The sequence below is a fragment of the Puntigrus tetrazona genome, chromosome 5 (genome assembly GCF_018831695.1).
Source record: "Puntigrus tetrazona isolate hp1 chromosome 5, ASM1883169v1, whole genome shotgun sequence".
Taxonomy (NCBI): domain Eukaryota; kingdom Metazoa; phylum Chordata; class Actinopteri; order Cypriniformes; family Cyprinidae; genus Puntigrus; species Puntigrus tetrazona.
This window is the reverse complement of record NC_056703.1, coordinates 29,255,364-29,270,280: the sequence shown is the minus strand read 5'-3', so window position 1 is coordinate 29,270,280 and position 14,917 is coordinate 29,255,364. Positions and strand designations below refer to the sequence as shown.

At 36.2% G+C, this 14,917-nt stretch overlaps 1 protein-coding gene across 1 annotated transcript in view; it reads left to right on the top strand.

The window, feature by feature from the left end:
• The window catches only part of brinp1 (bone morphogenetic protein/retinoic acid inducible neural-specific 1), a 95,750-nt gene that overhangs the window by 420 nt on the left and 80,413 nt on the right, over positions 1-14,917 (top strand). The window lies entirely within an intron of this gene.

Here is a 14,917-nt window from a genome sequence, read left to right as displayed (position 1 = left end):
GCATTCGTTTCCAGCCATTCAGAGAGGATATGCATGCAATCTGATCAGCGCCGCATTATTGTGCTTTCAGGGTTCCCACGCTCATGATAAAGCTGAAATTTTTAAAATAGTGCTTTCCAGGCTTGGAAGACATTATAAGCATTTATAATTTTTCTTTTCTTTTCTAGCTCTGAAATAATGCATTGGCAAGAAAATTGTGATAACACTTTATTTTCAGGACCAATTCTCACTATTACATAGCATGCATATTACCAGCATATTGACTGTTTATAAGTGCTTATTAAGTAAATATCAATACCTTACTCTTCACAAATATATTTTAGATCCTTTAATCCTTAAACTCCATATACCTAAGCTTAACAGCTACCTTACTACCTATTAATAAGCAATTAACTATATTAATAAATAAGCAGCAAAGTAGGAGTTTACTAGGACGGCCATTTTGCAGGCCATAACCCTTGCGGCCATTTTTGTGTACTTCTGAAATATTATCAAATTGCTCATTGAGACTGAGTGAAATCTCAGTAAAGTGATTTTTAAAACTCGCTATATAAAGTAATAGCGAACAAGTGGAAAAATCATTGAAATGCATTAGTTTTGAGGACTGCATTGTGTGCACAATTAAGTTGGCTGTTATTCTTCTGGAGCAGCTCTTTCACTTGTTCAGGTACTCTGAAAATATTTTTAAAAACATTAGGCAGCACTTTACATTAAATGAGGTCGCATTTGTTAAGATTAGTTAATGCATAGAGCTAACCTTTTTCCGCATTTCTTATTCTTTGCTAAGTAATAAAAAGGTTCATGAGGTTGCTCAGGTTCAAGTTCACAGTGCATTAAAATGTATTGCTAATAGCATCAAGATCAATGCATGCATTGCGAGTTTTGTTCATGTTTACTAATTAACAAATGCAACCTCATTGTAAAATGTTTCCAATAGAGACGTTTGATTGAGGTTCAGGATTATCGTTAATGCTTTAGGTGTCATGATCATTATTAGTTCACGTTGCCTAATTAGCAAATTGAAATGTACTGTAAATGCTGTGAGGTTGCTTTTTCATCATTCAGGAGACTCTGATTCTGACATCGTAGCGAATGTAGACATTTTTCGGGATGTTGTTGGCGAAACATCTGGAAAGCAAGAAGAGATTTCATTTATTTATTTTTCTCTTTAGGTTTAGATAAAGGATCTCCGGCTTCATTATTGGCCAATTATCAGCTTCAAGAGAATAGGAATCAGCGGCACATGTTTGAGCATGGGTCATTAAAATAACGATACGCGCCCTCCAGGAGAGTTTAACCCTCTTACGTGTTTTTATTCAGCAGAAGTCCTCAGATCTTTAAGATGCCATTATTATATCAGTCTATGAAGTAACCTTCCTTTTGATTTATTATTAAGTCACTTGAAATAATTACATATCCCTTCCTACATCAAAAACTCTTTTATTTATAAAATTCACTACTCGATGGTATAACAAGTCAATCCACGTTTGGTTCTTGAAGTGTTTTTCCCATTCATTTTCTCCATAGGGATTTCAAAAACGTCTTCAATACAGAGTTTTAACTCATCAACCAAAGCAACCTGTTCCCTGAAGAATACATCTTCAAACTTTGATTTGAGACCAAAACGTACATTAAATTTTGAAAAAAAAGTAGAAAACTGTGTACTTAACATCTTTTACTTATAATTTACTGTATATGTGCATCAGTGTTGACGTGTCTGTATTTTTCTCTTTTTTTTATGTCCATGGGTTGAAGTGTCTTTCAGCATCAATTTCTCTAAAAAATTAATAGGGAGTGAAAAAGACAATTAGAGAGATAAGGAAATGCATCAGTGTGTTTTTTTTCAGTGTCGTCCTATTTATAAAAACAACACGGCACTTTATAATAGCATCCAGCCCAGAGTTACTATGTATATAGTATGTGTTTATATCTACAAAAATGGCTAATCAAAAGAAGAAAACGCCTCACATCTTTTCAGTAGTCCATCAAAACCTGCAGCGCTCTCGTTGACATGGAATCCCTGTAGACATAGAGTAGACATACAAAGCTTTTTGAAGCTCTGAAAAAATTGCTCTGTTAAGTATTACAGTTTATTACAGTCCTGTTCACGCCATGGATAATATATAGTTCCAAAAACGTGTTTACAATATAAAAGAATAGCAGAGTACAGCTATAACAGTAAAGGCACAGATAAACAATATTACTGGGATCACTCCGATCAGACTGTTTTTTTTCCCAGCTGACGAACGACACAAACACTGACAGCCAATCAAACCTGAGCTTGACATTTTAAAGCGACAGGCGCATGCGTGCTTAGAATTAACAAACTATATCATAATTGTTGTGCATGCTAATATCGTTGTCTTTATAGTTATCCATCTTGGAGTTAATGGGGCTTTAGGATTGGAAACAAAGTGGTGTAAATGCAATGAAAATGCATCATGCAAAACATGTTGAAAATCAACTGCATTTTTTAAATGAATGTCTAATGTCTAAGGTCCTGTAAAATGCGTTCTTTATTAATTTGTAGTCCTTGTTTTGTATCATTAGTCAGGTTTTGGCAATTTAGGTCAATTAAAAGTATCCCTCTTCTATTTGTGTTACAGACCCATACGAGTATCAAAATTAATTGAATTAGTTAAAAATAAACTGGCCCAATATCAGTTAAAACCATTAGACACCTGTTACGGTAAAATGTTGAAAATATTTTGAAAGTGAGCTTCAAAATGGTATCGCGTAACAAAACCTTGCTTTCTGAAATCATGTGACTTGCAAAATGCTACGCAATCTCTAAACCGCCCGATTCGAAAAAAAAATTGCAGCAGATTCAAAGCTTCGTGAATTTGTGCTTCTAGTTTGCATCCCTGCCGCTGTGTTAAAATAAGCCCTGCTGAGAAATAATTACAGTATGAATTGGATCTATATGGTCAAGATGCTAATGGACATTGCATGTACTTCTACAAGCTCTCACAGCACAACTGCTGTTCTTTTCTCAAGAATGCTTCCATTTGGCGTGCAGTGACTTTTAAAATAAGCTTTCAAGATAATAAAAAGTCACTGCAGAGGACACATACAATAGGTCTCTATATCTTCAGTGCATTAAAGGATAAAGCCGCGTTCGGGCATGTGGTTGCTCTAATGGTCTTAAAATCTGCACTGGAGCGCGAGAGATGGTTGTGTTTTCACCTTGATGCACCGGTTCAACTCAGGCTTTGTGATCATGTAGCCTTCATCTCGCTCTCTGTGCCTTGAAATGCAGTTGTTTCACTATTTTAGATGTCATATATTAAAATGGCACATTCTAATCATTATTGCAGGGATGTAATTAAAAGCTGCTGTTATACACAGTGTGAAAAATGTCCTGCAGTGTTTGTCATCAAGAGATATTGCAAACAAGCAATGACAGTGCTGTAATGAGCCCTTAATACTGTAAGCATATTAGAGCTGTGTGAACAAAAAGTATGTTAATGGGCAAAAACAATTGTAAATTTGGAGGGATCACTAAACGGTTTTTGGTGCAAAAAAGAAGTAACACTTTTATGCACACTAATGCAAGGCTACAGTATGTTTTTAGAATACAGTCGACTATTTTTTTCATGTTATGACCCTTTAAATGTATTGTAAAGCGGAAAAGAGTCAGTCTAGGTGAATGGGAGGCGATAGATACGGAAGTGAGAATGAAACAGTCTGCAGTTTATAGTGTTTTTTGAGTTTGAGCTTGGATACAGAGAAAACGAAATACTGGCATTGGCATTTATTCTTTCCTGATATAATATCCTTCCGACGCCATGAAAACGTACCTGTCAGTATCAGTGACACTTACATAAATCACCCCACACTCTGAATGTGTTATGTTTGAGCGAGGATTTTACTTCTTAGAAGCTAAATGAACACTACTGCAGTGTTGTAGAGGTGAGGAACACTTAAAAAGTGCATTTGCTACTTGTTAAAATCTAGTTTTTATGATGTATGCAATAGTGTCTCTAGTGACTTAAATGTACCTTTTTGGCTCTGCTCTAAAACAAGCAGAAAGCTTCAGAAGTAGACAGCATTTTAAAACTTTATTATTATTATTAATTAATAACAATGCAAATGGCATCAAGTGCTTCTTGATGGAGTAGACAGTCCTGGAAAGCATTGGAATAAGATTGATCCTATGGTAAAAGATACTAACACCTGCCGTTTTAGTCTCTTTAAACAACTGATTTTTGTGGGGAGGCTCTATGGATGGGTATTTGTATATATGGGCTTTTTCTGATCTTTTTTTGTGAAATAAGGTCATGCATTATACTTATGAGCATAAATGAGACAACGGAAAGATTATATGGAGAGCAGCAGCTTTTGTTTCTGCTCTGATAGCTGCAAAGCTATGCAGAAGTCTTTGGGTTTGCATTGGAACACTGTTTTATTTTTTTATTTTTTTGCATTCAAACTAAATTTGCTATTTTAGACGTCAAGGTTTAAACTAAATCCAGCTTGCGCACTTCAATAACACGTCCCCTAAGAATTATATCAGTAGGCAGAAAGGAGCTTGTCTTTAGCGGCTTACACAATGAAAGTAATCTGGACGAATGAGGTGCTTGAAAGTGGACATACTCAAAACACTGCAGACCCATTTACGCCTCTATTTAACATTGTCCACTTATGATTGGACTTGCAAAACAAATGAAAAACATTTAATACCAGTTTGAGAACGAACTTTGGAATGAACCTTAAATATGGCGCCTTTGAACGTTCTCACTTCGAAGTGTTCTTCGTAGGTAGATTTATCCAAAAACAGAGTCCCCTGGTTTGTTTGTGAATACTTCAGCCATTTAAACTATTCTTTTCATTAAGACACCAAGTTTCAAATCATTTAATTGAAAATTATTTTATCTTATTGAATTATTTATGCATTATGCAATTGAAATTGCAATGTAAACTAAGAACACTAAATGTCAAGACGCTGCTTCTGTCATCTCTGTAAAAAAAAAAAAAGAAACAAATAAATACTAATACATTAGTCTCAAAAAGAACAATCTGCATATTGAAACATTTCCTAGGGTTTATGAAGAAAAATTGATGTGTGCTATTTGATCTGTCCTGCATTGGATTTTTATTATAATGGGATTCAAAGCTTGTCAGTAAGCGTCATCGAAATTAAAGTAAAAAAAAAATTGACACTGAAGCGTGCAGCATACACTACAAAAGTAAATTGCTTACAGCAGGACTTGCTTGTGTTGTTGTCGCAGCTGCTTCAAAAGGAATTGGACTCATGTGCTCTCACTCACGCACGCGCACACATACACACACATGCACATACACACAAGCAATGTTCACGCATGACCTCCTTATAAAATAATTTTCCTCTCAATTCCCAACCCATCAGCTGCCATTCCAAGCAAACTTTTAAGAGAGATGCTGGTGCAGAGTCAGCCAGCCGCCTCACGTCCATATGTCTGCACTCGCCGTCCTATTTTACGATTAATGTCAAGAAGTCTGCCGTTTGTGCATTTTCCCATTCCCGACACTGTCATCCAGTGGCTTTAACGTGTCTGGAAAGGCTCAGAACGAGCGTCCTAGAAGAGACAGACAGCTGAGATATGATCTGACGGAACACAATTCCTAATATTACTCCTATATCCTCCAGTCTCTTTGCATAGTAAAGCTCCACATATTTGACTGACACGCTACTGCAAATAAAGAACGCAGAAGTTGCGCTCTCAGCTTTCACAAGAGCACACTTTGATCCCTCCGTTTCCTGTGAGCGAAGAATTGTGCGATAGATTTCATCTGGGTCGCGTGTTTGATATTCTAATGGAAGATTTAGGCCGTTTTCCTTTGCTCTGTCTTTGCTTTCATTTCCACGTCTCTGCTGTTGTCTGTATTTGCTTTCTCTCGTCTCTTTTCCCCTCCGTCCTCCCCATCTCGTCCCGTTCAGCGTTCGACTCCTCTCTTCTTTTATCTTTCCTTCACCCTGTCTCCATGTTTTCTCTTCACTGTATCTCTTCCCTCTCATGTCAGATGTAGTTCACCCTCAACATCTCTCTCTCTCTCTCTCTGCGATTCCAGTAAGTTTTAGTGTTTTCGTGGACCCTAAGGGCTGGGAAAGTGAGGGTGTTTTTTGTACGTCACATACTGAAGGTGTCATCTTTTGTCGGAAGGCTTGACTGACTGTATTTGAGTTGTTTGGTGAGACAGTCGCTGCTCCCTTTTCTCCTGTGTGACCTATTTATGTGTGCTTACATTTTCAGTTCCTCAAACTACTACTTTAAGTCACAAGAAAATGGATTATAAGAAAAAATAAAACTAATCAAACGTCAGAAAAAAATATTCACAAGTTGAATGTGCATGAACATTACCACAAAGTCAAAATTATGAGTGGGAATGCTAAAATAATGAAATGATTGTATTATACCAAGTTATTAAGACTGTAATATTAATCATTGCATTATATATATATATATATATATATATATATATATATATATATATATATATATATATATATATATATATATATATATATATATATATATATATATATATATATATATATATATATATTATGTGTGCAAAAAAACACCCAATGCACATTCTTTGCTCATAATTTTGTGTATGAAAAAAAGTGCATTAAAATATTGTTGAATTAAAGGTTAAAAAAAGTTCATGGCCATTTTTATGCAACCAAAGTGATTTGGACTTCATTACATAACACCCATCATGTATATTCCAACTTTTCTGCAGGATTTGAATGCACCAAAATAAACATATACATTTATGGACATTATAGATCTTATTATGATTAATTAATTTAGAAAACACATAAATGTGTAGTTTCGTTAATGCAATTAAACTCAGCAGTGAAGCTAAGAATGGTCGTTCTACACTATATGCAAATTAAAACATGCAAAAAAAGTAAAAATTTAGTTACAAATTTAGTTTTTCAGTTTTGCCATTTAAACAATTGAAATGAATAATTTTGACTTGGGAATTAAGTTACATATAGTTAGACAGCTATGATGGATTTTCCTTTGTTGCCACTGGTTTACCATAAGTGTTTGCAAGCGGTGGCCTTATCCACCAGGGGTTCAGCCAGGATGCGCTTCAGGTGCATGCTCTCGACTCAAAGTGCGGAAAACGGAAATACATTATGCATTTGGCAGGGACATCGCCTCTGGCATGGCGACACGGTGGCGGCACGGAGAGATCGTGTCTCCCTGTGTTCCCCTGTCTCCTCCAACAGAAGGAAGCATCAAATTCAGCCGTCAATGCAGGATATCGGCTTGCTTGTGACAAGACAATTAAATCGTGCATCAATACTGAGTGGAATTCAGTGCGCTTCTCATTAAAAATTTAATCAAAAAATCTGCAATCACATCTGTCTGACATCTGCACTGCTGTCACATGAACTGGGAAGGCTCATCCATCAAACGTCGGTAATCTGAACAAAAGTTTCGTTTCTCCGTTTCTGGAGCGAATGTCAGAGCCGATGATGTGTGTCTTCGGGCCTTTCAGTCGCTCAGGCTGCCGCTTCCTCTTATGTGGTGAATTGGGTCATCGCGTCTAATTCTGGTCTCACTTCTAGCCAGCAGAAGTTACGTAATGCCAAATAAATGCTGTCTAGTCATGTTTTGTCCCACAATGCAGTGAGCTCTGATTGGGTCTAGCTGCTATTATACAACAATCAGAAGCAGCCCCCGAAGGGCCGTCTCCTCATGTTCAGCTTCACCTAGTGTTGATTTCATAAATACACTTCTTGCTCTGACTGGTAAAGTATGTAACAGTGGCTGACCCAGATGGACTTTTAGTGGCTGGTGATAAGCAGACCAATTTGACTGATGGAGGAAACCCATTTAATTATAGCAACTGAGAAGAAGCAAACTTAATGAATTGCATGGCGTATTATAAACAGAGTGCAAAGTGCAAATAGCCTGCCCTGTGAGATTTGAGATTTGCTAGTCAACATTATAAAAGACGGTCAACTGTTGTCAGCTCTCACGGTGCAGATTGTAAAACATTTTAAAAAACATTTTGAAGTGATCGACCCCGTCAGCTAAGATTAAAATTCACACTCAATAAGATATTAAAATCATTAAATTACATTAAATAAACTGAAACACCACAATTTATATAATTACTTTCCCCTAAAGATCAATATGTTGTAATTGCAAGTTGCCTGAGGTGTAATAATAATTTTAATAATAATCTGAATGTGAACGTCCATATCGATAAAAAAAGTATGACTCCTGATAACACTAAATTATTTTTAATTATCACTCTGATGTGAATGCACTTTCAAATAAATAACTAAATGCACAAAGAATTAGTATTCAGTGTAGTATTCCAACCATACAGTTAAAGGTTTCCATCTGTATGCAATTTACAGAGCGTGCCAAGTATTTCAGCCTCACTGAACCAGTTATCTTACATATGAACCTTCATTCATCTAAATCACTGATGAGTTCTGAATATTAGATTCACATCATCTCTTTGCTAATTCTACAGAAATTGTGTTCTAATACTGAGAAATTATTCATGCATTCATTATATCTTGTAATTGACCTGTACCTGATGAGCAAATTAAATCGAAATGGGCAAATTTTACTGGTGCATTGATTTTCCTTCGACTGAATGGTACGATTTAATGTTGTGTAAAGGCCACTGTACGGCAGTCGCTACCCAAACACAGGTTGCGGCGGACTTCTGAAAGCGATTGATTAATTGACTGATTGTAAATTCACGGTACATGTTCCTGGATTGCAATTTTTAATCGAACTGATTACGTGATGTGGCGATTAATTCGAAACAAATTTGGCTGAAAATGACTCCCAAAAGACCATTTAAAGTCGTTGCTGTGTAAAGTATCAAACAGACATTGCAAAATGTAGCTTCAGCAAGACACGTTTTGTTTGATTCAGCAAAAAATGTAATATATATGGTCTTTCACTCAACTATGCACTACTTCGTGAAACCAAGCAGCACAGACACTTTCATTGTTACTACAAGCAGTTGTTCATTTGGACACCTGTGTCACACAGCATAATGTTTATTTTTTTACAGTCAATTATTTTACATTCAGAATTTTCGAGAAGGCAACAGATGCCTCGATTCCTTGGAGAAAATGCTCCCGGCCAAGCACAAATGCCCTATAGCCTTGATTATTCAACAGCCCTTTTCTTAATAGTCATTTTGCTTGTTGCCTGGGAACACGCGCGGCTCAAATACGATGGTTTGTAGCGAGCGGAACGTAATAACAATAGACGTGTCCCTGGAGCTCCGTAGGGCGTGCTGTGTTCAGAATCAGATTGCTCTCCGAGTGAACCTCTCCCTGGGCGCGTCTTTATAAAGCCAGATTAAACGACATCTTAATGCTGGACAATGGCAGCCCCGATCAGCAACAAGCGAACCTCCGCTCCTCTAATGACCTGGACGCACCGCCTTAGCCTGCGATTTCACATGCTGCTGCCGTAGCGCTCGGCTCAGCCGGAAAGGTCACGATCACTTTGAGGAAGATGAAGAATCGCCGATCTACGATTACTGACCCGAAGGCGTGTTGCTGGAGAATAATTAAATGGCTTTCGATCAGTAATCTGTTGTGACACGTCATTGCTGACTGCTCACTTGCGTTAAACTCGTCCCGTGAGGAGCAGGAGTGTTCGGCGTGTTTGGCGGCGAGGAGAAAAAGAGAGTTTACAAACGCTGCGAAACCATCATAGATCATTATGCGAAGTTCAGACCACTTAGAAACTAGTTTATAAATGACCTGGTACCCTTTACCCGCCACTGACTGAATCTTTCGTCACCACTGACAGATTTTTCACTGATTTTTGACTGTTAGGAGGTGCTGTTCCACATCTTCAGAAAGAGCGATGAATATCTAGATCAAAACAAGGCGAAGAAACAAGCGGTTGCGTATGTAAGCGGATACACAATATCACCATCATCAAACATTAAACAGCATTAAAAAAAATCAAAGCTGCCTAACGTTAATAAATTAAATTTAAAGCGAAGGAGCGGTTTAGAACCCGGGAAGCTTGGGGGGTGTTGATGGAAATAATCAGCTCCATCTATGCTTTGATCATCAATCTGAATCCCAGTCGAGTTTTTGACAAAAAAAATTTCAGCATGTTGTTCCAAATGTTGTCTTTTTCATGAAACTTTCCCACATTCATACGTTGATTAAAATAAAAACGTATGAAGCTAGAATAAAACTTCTTGTTTAAAAAACTCCCCAAAAACTACAATAAAATGCTCTTTTAATTCCAATGTCATTTTTAATTAAAGTAATTTCAGTGTCGTTTTTTGTTTTTCTTTAGTATGTGGATCTTCTGAAATCATACTGCAGAATAATCATCAGGTTTTGTTCATGCAGCCTCACTGTAATATATTTAGCAGGTCAACATTTAAACGTTTTATGATGATCGTTGTACTGAAAATGTTAATTTGGTTCAACTAAAGAGCCAACATTAAAAGACATTCAGTTTGCATAATTTAAATGAGTCAACTGAACAACTGAACCGAGTTTTGACCTCCAAATTTTTTTTACAGTGCAGTTCTGCTGAGACGTTCCTGTCACTTAAATAGTTAGACTGATAATACAATTTGATTTAAATGCAAATAAAAATAATAAATAAATAATGAATAGAAGCATGGTCTCAGACTTTTGGACCCCACTGTGACTGTTTTCCAGTATTTGGCTGCAAGGCAGGATTTCAATAAACCAACTGTGATTCTGTTACTATTAATCTTCCTTTTCCAGGAATCACTCTCAACCTAACACTGCATGAGCTGGATTTACCAGAACACTTTATATTAAACTTTTTTGACAACAAGGAACATTAAAGGAATATTCTGCGTAAAAAAAAACAACAACAACAGCAAAAAAAAAAAGTTAAGCTCCGTTGAGCTCTGCAACATGCTGTGAGTCACCACAGAAAATCATTTGGATTTGTCCCTCAAACAAAAGCGAAAACATGTCTCCCTTGCAGTGGAAGTCAAATATGCAACCATTACCATGTTATGTCAGCATGAACAGAACAGCAGAGATTTGTTTAACAACATTTTCTGTACAAAATTATATCCAACCTTGCGGTGCACAACAGATTGAGAGTTTAATTGCATTGCTGTAAAGGTGTTTGTGTTTAATTTCTAAGGTTTAAAGGTTAATGACAGGGAACTTAACATTGGCCAGAACCTTAAACATGAACATTTATCTTGATGCAACTACGCTAGGAAGTCCAAAAAAATCGAAAACAATCATTATGAAATTCAGGAATTATATCCTATTACATGAGGATATAGCTGTGATGGAGCCAATGGTATTACAATCAAATGGGAGAAAGGGAGAACAACCCAATATGACGCCTCTAATTAAATAAGGCCTACCTTGCAAATGAAAGGAACGCTTAATACAAATTAAATGAAATGTTGTGAAAATGTAAAAGTTAATGTCGGTTTGAAACGCTGATTTTCTGTGACCTGTTTTGAATTGGTAATTATCTTTGGTTAATAAGCTAACTTTACATATGTTAATTATAATGACTCAGAGCAGCTGATTTACTTAAAGCCAGTTGCTTCATCCAATCATTTTTATATTTCTATCTACATGAACACAGGTTTATTCTTGACTTCGAATCAGTTCATCGGGGCATGCCGCTAACCATGGATGTCGCTAACCCTTTACCCTCCCCAGCACCACCTGCCAATTTGCTTGGGGGGGTTCATTTTACTATGATTTATTAATTTAAATTCAATTCAAAAAGTTGAACTCGAGACCCAGCCAGTTAAAAACAGACACTGCAAAAAGGACAGAATTTGAAGCTAACTGAAACATGGGATTTTAAAATGCATTCCCTTAACGGGAATGCTCCTTCCTCAAATTCCAGGTCCTCCGATGGTCCAGGGTTTGTGCAATCGGCCCGATCGGTCATCATTGTTCTCGGACTGCAGCTTGTGTCGATGGCAAATCCAATATAAATGCAAATCTCTCTATTAATGCACTTTTAAAGTCTAACGTAATCAAAGGAGCAATGACCATTTTTATGTGGAATTTAAATATTTATGAGCGTGGCATGTTGATCAGGTTATTGTGTAGCGTTATAAAAGGTGTGAGAGTGGCTTTGTTGGACTGTTGACATTGACTCGGGATTGAATGGAGTTTAATAAATGAGGTGATCATCCAGTGTTTACTGTATTTTACTTGTGTGGTATTGGCATATGAGAAAAGCTACTCATCTGATTTATGTTACGAAAAAATAATACATTTTGCAGAAATGTCAAAAAAAAAAATTTTGCTTATGCGGCAACATGACTTCTAAACTCGGGTAAAAATTGCAGCTTTCTCTTTTTTCTTCTTAACCTCGACACATAACAGATGTCAAGCTGTATTTCCACAAGTGCCAATTTTGCAGAAGTCCTTTTACCTACCTCGACAACTTTTGCTCTTGAAGATTAGCACTTTTCGGCAGAAGCTTCTATTTTAGGTTATTTGTCTTTGTCTGGAGCCGGCGACGAATCTTCAGTCTTCTCACAATTCAAATACACACAGATGTATTTACTTCACGGAGCAATAAAGGAGCTCTTCTTCAAATGAAATATCCATCTGTCATCCCCAGCTGAGCCCTATGTATACAATTACTGGAGCGCATGCTGCATTTATAGGAAAATGAATGGAACAAATGTTAAGGGTCAATACATTAGCTCGAAAGTTAATTTACCTTAGAATTCCCATTTTTATCATGCTATTTGAGCAAAATAATCTACATTTTTTCAGATTATTATAACAAAAACTTCAATTTTGAACCTGCTTTGACAGTTTTGACCATTGCATCTTATGCTGTTTGCTTGACCTTAAAAGATTGAAGTAGTGTCTCTTTACAAAAGTATTAAGTATATTTTATCTATCTATCTATCTATCTATGTATAAATTATATATATATATATATATATATATATATATATATATATATATATATATATATATATATATATTTAGTGTAACGATACATGAATATAAGTTGCGCACTTAAAAACCAAAGCCCACTAGGCAGTAACCATGTGCTGATTCTGAAAAAATTGTATACTTTAACGGCTTGCAAACTCAGCTGTTTGCAAAATTGAGCTTTGTGCTCATGTATCCTATCTCTCTCGTCACAAGTCCAAATATCCCATAATATTTCCATAACATATCTGAATACTGAACTAATATTTATTATGTAAATTAAGCTTTGCACTTCAGTCACTTTTCAATGGTGACGGAGGCAGGCGTGCTGATGTTTGGTTCACTGTAATTTATTTTGATGAAATACCGACTGTGCTGACAAGTTAGCAATGCTGTAATTGATATGTTTTGTGTGTGTGTGTGTGTGTGCGTGTGTGCCAACGCGTTCACTTTAACTGTTTCGTTATACTAGCAGAATCAACTTTAAACACTTTTTAGTAATGCATCACTATATAAATGTCTGCTTTTATTGGTGTATACATACAATGAAAGCAAAACATTGTGTATTTATAAAATGTAAAAATAAATAAAAAAATGGGACGTCGCTTTCTGCCATTTGAGTTAAATTTTTTAAACAAACTGTATTGTAAAATTGTAAAATCTAGTTGGAAAAAATATATATAATTTGTACTATTATCTGTTCAGCATTGTATATTTGTTTTTTCCTCGTTGCACCAAAATAATTTCCTTTTCTTTAACTTAAATTGAGACACTACTATTAAATTAAACTAAAGTGGCATCTAGTGGCAAACAATGAATTTGCATTCTCGTTTAGACCAATGCTAAAATCTGGCTCAACAAGTCGGCAGGCAATATACTAATGTTTGACCCTGTCCTCCAACAAAAAAACCCCAAAAAACGACTCTTTAGGTAATTTGTGCAATCACCTTATTATCACCTATATTTCTGTTTTAAAGTTAAACGCCCTTGAGCTGACATAAAATAATGACAGTGCTGTGTTGCGTCTGTTGTCATGAAATGATGTATGACATACATCATAACCAATCAAAATGCATGTTTGTTTAAATGTCATGTGTAGACTTTTTACACCGATCTCACCGCATATATTATATTACACGTAATTCATACGAAATATCACATCTAACCCATTCCTAAACCTACTCCTACAGAAACAGTGCAAAATCATGATTTCAACATTAAACACATTTAAACAGTGCATACAAATTTTACAAGCACAGGCATTCTCTGGGACTAAACCCATAATTGCATGAGCACATGTTATCATATAACGCAATGCACTACCAACTAAGCTACACGAAACCCAAAATATGAAAAGAAATAATGTAAAAGAGTAAAAAAACTTGTTGCAGATGGGACGCCATTGTAGTATACGTTCTGATGGGTCGCATTTCAGGGATTTAGATAAACAAGCTACAGTATATGGGCCTATTGGTTGGAGGACAGGTTGTAATGTTTCAATTTGACGTCAACATGAAACAGCTCTGGACTTGTTTTTAAAAACATCTCATTTCAATGATTCTGAGTCAACTCTTTCTTTTGACACATTACAATACATTAAAACTTTGCAGGGTGTTTTCATTCACTTAGAGCTGTGTTACACACCGAAAGGTCATTTTTAAATATCCATAATAGGGGCACTTTAAGGTCCCCTGAATCTTTTTTTTTTTTTTAGTGTTGGAAAGTTCAACTGTCAAATTATCAAGTCAACTTATGGTTGTTCTTGATAACATTAATTAGTACGCTGGGTAGACATACTGAGAAATCCGATGCCGAGAATTAATTGCAGGTTATCTACAATATCAACAGCAATGGGAAAGTAGAGTTAGTTAATTATTAAAATGGGTCTTTATGAGCGAGAGAGATCTCATGTTACCCACGTCCCCACTTGCCCTCTGAGAGGAAGTGGCATGGATCAGTATAAGATGTTCAGGTGCTGCTTCACCTTACTTTTCT